This window comes from Nansenia antarctica (assembly GCF_963989245.1).
Source record: "Nansenia antarctica genome assembly, chromosome: 6".
Taxonomy (NCBI): Eukaryota; Metazoa; Chordata; class Actinopteri; order Argentiniformes; family Microstomatidae; genus Nansenia; species Nansenia antarctica.
The window spans coordinates 49,724,246-49,733,395 of NC_137676.1; the positions used below are offsets into that span (position 1 = coordinate 49,724,246).

A 9,150-nucleotide genomic window follows, 5' to 3' on the forward strand; every position below is an offset into this window, starting at 1 on the left:
GTTAGAGGCTGAGAGGGAAGAGGAAGTTTTGACAATAGTTACAAGGTAAACTAACATCCATTATGACAACAATTTGTACAAATAATCATGAAGCACCCGGGGTGCTCTAAGCGCCAGAGCAGATTTCCAGAGCGTATTTTATGAACGCACCCTTAGTAAGGTTAGAATAATAAGAATAGTAAGGTTGAATCATGGTGACGGATACAGCAGTACGGGTACACTACGTAAGCACTTTCATTTGTGTCCCAATTAAGATTAGGTTAGAATGGAGAGAAGGTGTGAATGTACATACTGTATGCAATCTACAGATGCCACCGAATCATCAATTAAGGTGGTAACTATGGTAACTACTGTAGCTTTAGTGTCTTTCCTAAAGGTATCTCCTCCAATCTGGTACACAGGCACAGCACATGGGCAAGTCTCCTGCCTACATCAGAGTTTTTTTTACCCCCCTGTGTGTGTGTGTGTGTGTGTGTGTGTGTGTGTGTGTGTGTGTGTGTCTGTGTGTGTGTGTGTGTGTGTGTGTGTGTGAACACGGGCGCATAGGATGGTTTTTAGCTCTGTTTTGCAAACTGGCCTTTGCAAAACAGAGCTAAAAACCTCCCTATGCGCACAAAGACACACACATATACACACACACACACACACACACACACACACACACACACTGAAACATTTATGGGGCCAAACCCTGTATTTTCCTGTCTGCCTGATGGCTCTGCATGTAAATTATTCACTAGTGGAAATGCAGGAACAAACTAATTGGAGAATACTGAAGTCCACAGCTGATAAAAGAATGCGTTTTAAAATAATTAAACCATACAGTTCTTATATGTTGTGTGGTCTCTTGTTGGCTTCTTGTTCTTTGTTCTCTACAGCTGGTTATAATTACTAAGGCACATCTGGCAGTTGGTGTGTGTGTGTGTGTGTGTGTGTGTGTGTGTGTGTGTGTGTGTGTGTGTGTGTCTAGATAGCTGTTCTCACTACTGTGGTGTGAACAAAGCTGATTCGACTCTGTTGATGAGTAATGATTGATGGTTGTGTTATGTTCTCGGTGACATTTGCATGGTAAGCATCTGTCCAATTAGCAGAGCTGTTCTTCAGATGATTATTGTACCATGACATGACATGTGGGTTTCTATTTCATATCAGATGTGTTTGTCTCATAGGGACTTAAAGGTGCAATGCAGCGTGTCGCTTCTCCTTCTTGAAGATGTCACAACATAACCATGCTGAAAGCATTGGCAGTCTGTGACAGTGCATGCACCTGCCAAGACCCTGCCCTTTTGCCTGAATTTGCTTTTCCAAAATGTTCAGGACGTTTCTGGGCGACACCACTTGTTGTGTGTGCATGCGCATGTGTGTGGCTCATTGGCTACAGGACTGCTGCCCGGAAGCCGCAATCATTCTCAGAGCTGAAAGCAACGAAAGCCTTTGTATGTAAATACGTTTTTTATTTATTTTACTCTGATTTTTCAGAGTAAGCCTCCTGTTTGACATTACAGTCTTTGGGGAATGAAGGGATTTGTTTGAAACTTTGGGTTTATGTGTGTGTCTGGCTCATTACGAATGTGACTGTCTGGCTCATTTCCGTCTTCATGTTTCCATGAACATTTCCGAACTGAATAATGACATTCAACCACACAGGTCCTTTGCTTGTTTCAAGGCTGGATAAAAAAAGTGAACATGATTGACAGATTCATTGTTTTAGCATGCAATGCTGCATATGATGCCTTTAAGGCTTGGGTAGTTTATATTATGTTTGCATACATTACATTTTCACAATTTAGCAGATGCTTATACCCAAAACAAGTTAATATTAGAGATTACAAGGACAGTCTCCTTGTGGTAACTTAAGGCTAAGTGCCTTACTTAAGGGCACACCAGTGGTGGTGTTCCCAGGTGGGATTTGAACTCATCATCTTCTGATCACCAGTCCAACTCACAAGGCCTCCACTACCCCCTCCCCCACTAGGCCACCACTACTAGATTAGATTAGATTCAGCTTTATTGTCATTGCAGAGTGCAAGTACCAGACAACGAAATGCAGTTTAGCATCCAACCAGAAGTGCAAATAGTGATATAACACATGATAGTGATAAGTGATAGATACAGTATGGCAAGTACGGTAGTTAGAGGTATATACAGGAGAGGATAGCAGTAAGCTCTGATCAGATACAAATCAGATATGTGTCATTTCGACAGCGATCTAACCAGACAGGTCGCATATAACTCAATTCCGATTTGCACGTTATTGAAAATACGCTGGTTGTTGTGAAGGCCCACAGTTTAGAGCCAGTTAGTTTCCCCAAATCAGCCCCTGTTATTTCCTTTATTATTTTCTATACTATTCCTGTACGTTTCATGAAGGTGTATGTATTGTTATTGTAATGTTTATGTATATGTTTAATGACGTGGTATATCCGGGGTGTGTCCGTGACCCGGATGCTGTGTCCGGTTGATATATATAGGGACGGAAGTGCTCTGTGCGTCAGTGTGACGAGAATCAGTGTGATGAGAGGAACTAGAGTGAGAAGAAGCAGAACGAACGCGAAGTCGATCTAAGATGGCGGAGTCAGTAACACGCACACCGTGCGGAAGCTGAAGACCCGAAGAGCGATTATTGAGTTCACAACTGTTATAGCCCGTTTTAGCTGAGTCCCCGTTAGCCAGCCTTGCCAGCAGCCGGCTGCTAACGTCGGACCAAGCGAGACCCAAGCTGGACAGAGCCGTCGCCTCCACGAGTGGATTGCGACCGACCGCTGACTCCACCGGAGCTTCCCGTGGACCCCCGGACCTGAGCCCTTCACACCTCGTTGTGGACTTCGAAGAAGCCCCTTTCCCTCCGAGTTGCTACGTCACCCCCCCCCTTCGTCTGCTGCCTTACTCAAAGCACATGCGAGCTCCAACCAGGCCTCAACGAGCTCATTCTCAGTCCGGGACTTTAAGCCTTTTCCAGGCCAGGTACTGTGAGTGAGTGAGTGAGTGTGTGTGTGGCCGGCGGGGAGGGAGTATATTTTGGGAGGTATATATATATATAATTTGTATAATAAATGTGTTTGTTCATATTGGATACCGTTGCTGTGTGTTTCGTTGTCTGGTAGCTAATGCTAATGCTAACGATAGTACTGCTAGTCTAAAGGGTTGTTGGCGCCCCCTGCCTGTATCCTCCTGCACTGCCTATTTAGCTCATAGTTAGTTAGATAACCAGCCCTTCCTAAATTCTACAGTCCTTTTAGCTACTCCCTGGTTACAATTGGTCCTTCGAGCCGGATAGGTTGTGTAGTGATAGCATGGCTGAGCGCAGCCAACCAGACAAGACAGTTACCCCCCCTTCTCCGCCCCCTGAGCCAGAGCCACGACCACAGAGAGTCCCGCGGTTGCCTCCGAGGTTACAGGAGTATGAGCTTGAGCTCGAAAGCTCACTGAGTGGTAGTGAGGAGCGCACTCCACGGGATACAGTGGTCGGAGGGGCCGAGGTGTCCGCCGGCGGGCGGGTGGCTAGCACCGAGACAGCCATCAAAGAGCACCAGCCTGCGGATGAAATGGCAGAACAGCAGGGTTTTGCCGTAGAAACGGAAGAGCAGGAAGGAGAGGCCCGGTCCGACAGCGCCTGCGGGCGGAAGAGGGAGGGCCTCAGCCTTAACGATCTGCCTCCCAGTACGGCGCGCTCGAGACCTAGCTCCTGCCGTTCAGTGGCTTCCTCCCGGTCCAGGGTTTCCGTGGGCAGTTCTGCCTCTGGGGCGGATAGCCTGCACTCCAGAGGGAGTAGTGCCGCGCTGTCGGAATGTATGCGCCAACAGGCCGAGATGGCGTTAGAGCGGGAACGCCTCCAGTTCGAGCGTGAACGCCTCCAGATTAGGGATGGACGGTTTTTCGGTTAAACCGAAAACCGGGGTTTATAAAAATAGAAACGGTTTTTTATCAAAACCGTCTGAAACCGTTTTTTTTTTTTTTTTTTTTGAAGAATAAAATAGAATAAGAATAAAACTGGAACATGTCACATGTTTGTCGTGTGTGAAAATAACAATGATACAGTCTGAATCTGCCGCGCAATGAGTGAGAGGTTTGGTCAGTTGTGAAGAATAACTGAGGATTAATATCTAATTGGGATTATATTTAAGGGTAACGAATCACTCTATGGGAAAGATAGTTGCCTTCAGTTATTGGTAGATAGGAAAGGTTTTTTACAATTACTCGCTTACATTTAATAAGATCATTTTCGCTGCTCTCTGTAAAGCGCATTGGGTCACTTTTGTGAGAAATGCGCTATAGAAATAAAATGTGATTTGATTTGATATCAATCAATCAAACTTTATTTATGTTCTATAGCACAAATCATGCATTGAATGTAACTCCAAGTGCAGTATTTACTAAACCACAATATAATAAAACAAGAGCTATACGGATCAAGAGTGTTTGTGCACAGCGCCACTGTGTGTGAAGGCGCTACTGAAAGTGATGACACTTGTCTCAGAAGATACGCGGTCACTTAGTGACGCAAAGGTAGTTCTGTATTTATCTCTATCTGTATTAGTACATTTATTTTGAAAGCTCTATTTTGACAGCTCTACCATGGGCACTTTTATTTTGATGGGGCATTCTTTGTTGATTGACTTACGACAGTTCAGGACGAGTCAGTCTCGCGGCATGTGGTTTTTATGAAAAGCTTTAAGTATGTTCACTGCATAATTCTAAGTCTAATATTTCAGTGATTATTGAGCAGTATTCAAATATTTAAATACATTGAGCAGCAGCTGAAACTTTGTCTAAGAACCAAGATATTGAGAAAGCAGTTCATTCAATGAAGACGCTGTTCCAAGAGATGATCTTCCGTGCAGGCGTGCACCCTGGATCAGCGGAGCTGGTGTGTTAAGTGTTCATGTGTTTTCATGTATGGTGTAGCTTACAAAAGTCTGCCTCTCCACTTATATTTGTGAAACTAAGTAGCCTAAATGTGTTGCGACTGTGCTTACGGTGTTTTAATGGTGTTCGACATGAGTGTATTGTAGCAGTAGGGCTCAATTATTTGAAATTGGCGCTCTTTTTTTTTTTTTTTTTTTTATCTTTTTTTTTTCTTTTTTTTTTTTACTGTATTCTTCGGTTAACCGGAAAACCGCGGTTTTACTCTCTGACGGTTTTTCGGTTTCAATAATTGGAAACCGTCCATCCCTACTCCAGATGGAGGGGGCGGAACGCGCGGCGGAGAGGCAGCGCCAGGAGGCGCTAGAACGTGAACGCCTCCAGATGAACGGAGCGGAACGTGCGGCGGAGAGACAGGCCGAGATGGCGTTAGAGCGGGAACGCCTCCAGTTCGAGCGTGAACGCCTCCAGATGGAGGGGGCGGAACGCGCGGCGGAGAGGCAGCGCCAGGAGGCGCTAGAACGTGAACGCCTCCAGATGAACGGAGCGGAACGTGCGGCGGAGAGACAGCGCCAGGAGGCGTTAGAGAGGGAACGCGCGGCGGAGAGGCAGATGGCGAGAGAGCAACTGCAAGCGGAGAAGATGGAGGAAATGATGCAGATCATGCGCGACGTGTGCATCAGCAGAGCTCCGTCGGCCCGTAGCTCCAGAGCATCATCCGCACGGCCCTCTCGAGTGCCATCTCCTGAACCCCCCGCCGATGGCTCCATGACCCCCGCCATGACTGTCCAACTACAGGCCCAGCTGACCACCTGGAAAGAAGAGGACCAGGGACCCGACCGCTACGCGGCCCAGAGGGAGCCAGCGTCGCTGCCCGGGAGGGGAGCCATTCCCCAAGAGCGTAGCACACCCCTAGGTCCTCCAGTGAACCAAGAGGCATGCAGGCCGGACACCCAGACCGTCACTCCAGCCCCGATCATCCACTACAGGATGTTTCCCCAGGTGGAGGGACCCAAGTTCCCCTTCTTCAAGGACGAGGACAGGAGCCAGTATGTGGAACTACGCATCTGCCTAGACACGCTCTTGGACGACTCCTGCTCAGAGTCCTACAAATATGCGATTCTCCTTCAGCATGTGAGGAACCCCAGAGCCCACAACATGGTTCTGGCCCATGCCTCCGCACCGACACCTTACACCAGAGCGCTCGCCGACTTGGATGCCCGCTACGGTCGTCCCTGGAACCACGCCCTTGCTGAACTGCAAGCCCTCGAACAGCAGGCCCCCATCAAGGATGAACGGGCGCTAGATGACTTCGCGCTCCGCGTGCACACCTTGGTTGGAATGCTGAAGACGCAGGGCCCAGCTGGCGCCAGCGAGATCAACAGCACCTCCAACGTAGAGCGGCTGCTCCGCAAGATCCCACGCTTCCGGCAGGAGAGGTTCCGGCGACAGCAGCGCGTTCGTAACCCCGGGAAGTTGGGTCTGAGCATGGCTGCCTTCGCGGAGTTCCTACTGGAGGAAGTGCATGACACCAACGTAGACGCCATGGGTTACGCTGAGCCGAAGAAGGAGAGGGAGAAGGGAGACCGCTGGGACAGGCCGAGCTCGAACAGAGGACCCCCAGTAGGAGTGCTGCATACGGAGGAGGAGCCTCGGAGAGAGAGGAAAGCCCGACCTGAGGGAAGGGATTCCTCTCAACCCCCTCAAAAGGGACGGAGAGGTCCACCGCCATGTCCGTACTGCACCAGCGAGCACTGGTTCAATGAGTGCAGTGACTTCAACAACCTGAGTACCGAGGCCAAGCAGAGGTGGCTCGAGGAGAACAAGAGGTGCTGGAACTGTGGGCGCGACCATCTGGCTAAGAACTGCACCTTGAGGAGAAAGTGCAACCGCTGTGAGGAGGTCCACCTCAACATCCTACACGAGGTCTCCCTCGCCAGGTCCACCGAGGGCACCAGAAGCCCTAGGTCCGGTAGCGCACCGGAAGAGGAGACACCTGTCTACTATCTAGACCCAACCCAGAGCAGCGGCTCCAAGGTCCTACTGAAGGTGGTGAAGGTCCGACTGCACCACAACAACGCTGTGTACGACACGTACGCCGTTCTAGACGACGGGTCGGAACGGACCATCCTTCTCCAGGGGGCAGTGCGCCAGTTGGGGCTCCAAGGGACTGCGGAGAAGCTGACTCTGCGCACGATACGTCGCGACCTCAAAGAGGTCACCGGGGCGAGAATCAACTTCTCTATCTCCCCGGCGGGGCGGCCGTCGGACAGATATCGGCTTCGGAATGTCTTCACCGCAGACCAGCTAGCGCTCTCCCGCTACGACTACCCCCTGGAGAGATTACGCGGAAGATATTCCCACCTACGGCGAGTAGACCTACATCCGATAGAAGGAGCGGAGCCAACCCTTCTCATCGGCTCGGACAACGCTGCACTGATCGTGTCGCTCCGTCCTCCGCTGAGAGGACCACGAGGCTGCCCGATGGCTGTTAAGACTGCGCTTGGGTGGGCCCTCCAAGGCGCTACCGAGTGGAGAGATAGAGACGGGAGAGCTACATCATCCCTCCATGTCCGAACCGAAGAAGCAAACCAACCAACCAGGTCGCACGTTATTGCGGAGTGGCCAAGTCTGGACGCTCACTGTTCAGTCAACATGATGGGACCTCCTGGAATGCCGCCTCATTACCCACCGATGGGAATGCCCCCTATGGGGCAGATGCCAGGCATGATGCCACCCATGATGCCCGGGATGATGATGCCCCATCACATGCCAGCTGCAGCGATGCAGCCAACAGGACCGCCTGGAGTGGAATCTATTGCTGCCAGTGCACCTGGAACAGTTAGTACCACAAATGGTTCACCACAGGATGACCAACCAAAGAAGAAGTCTCTGTGGACAGAGCATAAGTCTCTGGATGGGAAGACCTACTTCTACAACCCAGAGACTAAACAGTCCTCATGGGAGAAACCAGACGACCTGAAATCTCCTGCTGAGCAAATGTTGTCTAAGTGCCCGTGGAAGGAGTACAAGTCTGACACGGGAAAGCCTTACTACTACAACTCCCAGACTAAGGAGTCCCGGTGGACCAAGCCCAAAGAGCTGGAAGATCTGGAAGCGACGATCAACGCGGAGGAGAATGGGACGGTAGAAGCCGCAGCTCCTGGCACCGCCCCCGTTCCCACTCTTCAGGTTGATCCTGCTGCTACCATGGCGACCATGATGGACATGGAGGCCATGGCGGCAACAGCTGTTGCCGAGGAACACCTGCAGGTGGCCATGCACCCTCACGTGGCCGAGGTCAGCATTGACGCACCCGTCAACTCCGTCGAGGACACGTCAGCCATGGAAGTCTCAGCCAGTATTGTAGACGCCTCCAAGGAGGAAAGGCCGGAGTTGGCGAAGAAAACGTACAAGTGGAACACAAAGGAGGAGGCCAAGCAGGCCTTCAAAGAGCTTCTGAAGGAGAAGGGTGTTTCATCCAACGCGTCATGGGAGCAAGCCATGAAAATGATCATCAACGACCCAAGCTACAGCGCCCTGCCCAAGCTGAGTGAGAAGAAGCAAGCGTTTAATGCCTACAAGGTGCAGACGGAGAAGGAGGTCAGGATCAAGTACAAGGAGTCTAAAGAGACGTATCAGCGATTCCTGGAGAACCATGACAAATGTCCTCGACCACCAGATACAAGAAAGCAGAGCAGATGTTTGCAGAGCTGGACGTCTGGAGCTGTGTCCCAGAGAGAGACAGGCTTGAGATCTATGAAGACGTCCTCTTTTACCTGGCTAAGAAGGAGAAGGAACAAGCCAAGCAGCTCAGGAAGAGGACGAGGAGAAGCAGAAGACTCTGCTGAGGGAGAGAGACAACTTGTCCGAAGGTGCCGTGGTACTGGTGATCGACCAGTCCCTTCCACGCGCCGCCTGGCAGACAGGCAGAGTGACCAAGGTCCTGCCGGGTCCGGATGGAAGGGTGCGGACGGCCATCGTGGACGTTGGTGGTCGCACTTACACCCGACCTGTGGCACGCCTGATTGAGCTCCCTCAACTTACAAAGGACACTATCACCTCCTACCTCACGCTGCTAGAGCAGCATAGCCAGTGTGCCTTCCCTAGTTAACTGAAACCGAAGGTTTCATGGGGCGGCTGTTGTGAAGGCCCACAGTTTAGAGCCAGTTAGTTTCCCCAAATCAGCCCCTGTTATTTCCTTTATTATTTTCTATACTATTCCTGTACGTTTCATGAAGGTGTATGTATTGTTATTGTAATGTTTATGTATATGTTTAATGACGT

General features: G+C 50.3%; 1 pseudogene across 1 annotated transcript; it reads left to right on the forward strand.

The window, feature by feature from the left end:
• The first annotated feature begins 7,536 nt into the window (after positions 1–7,536).
• On the forward strand, positions 7,537–8,714 carry LOC308160660 (pre-mRNA-processing factor 40 homolog A-like; annotated as a pseudogene). The gene has a single exon. The product of its transcript is annotated as a pre-mRNA-processing factor 40 homolog A-like (transcript).
• The last annotated feature ends 436 nt before the right edge of the window (positions 8,715–9,150 follow it).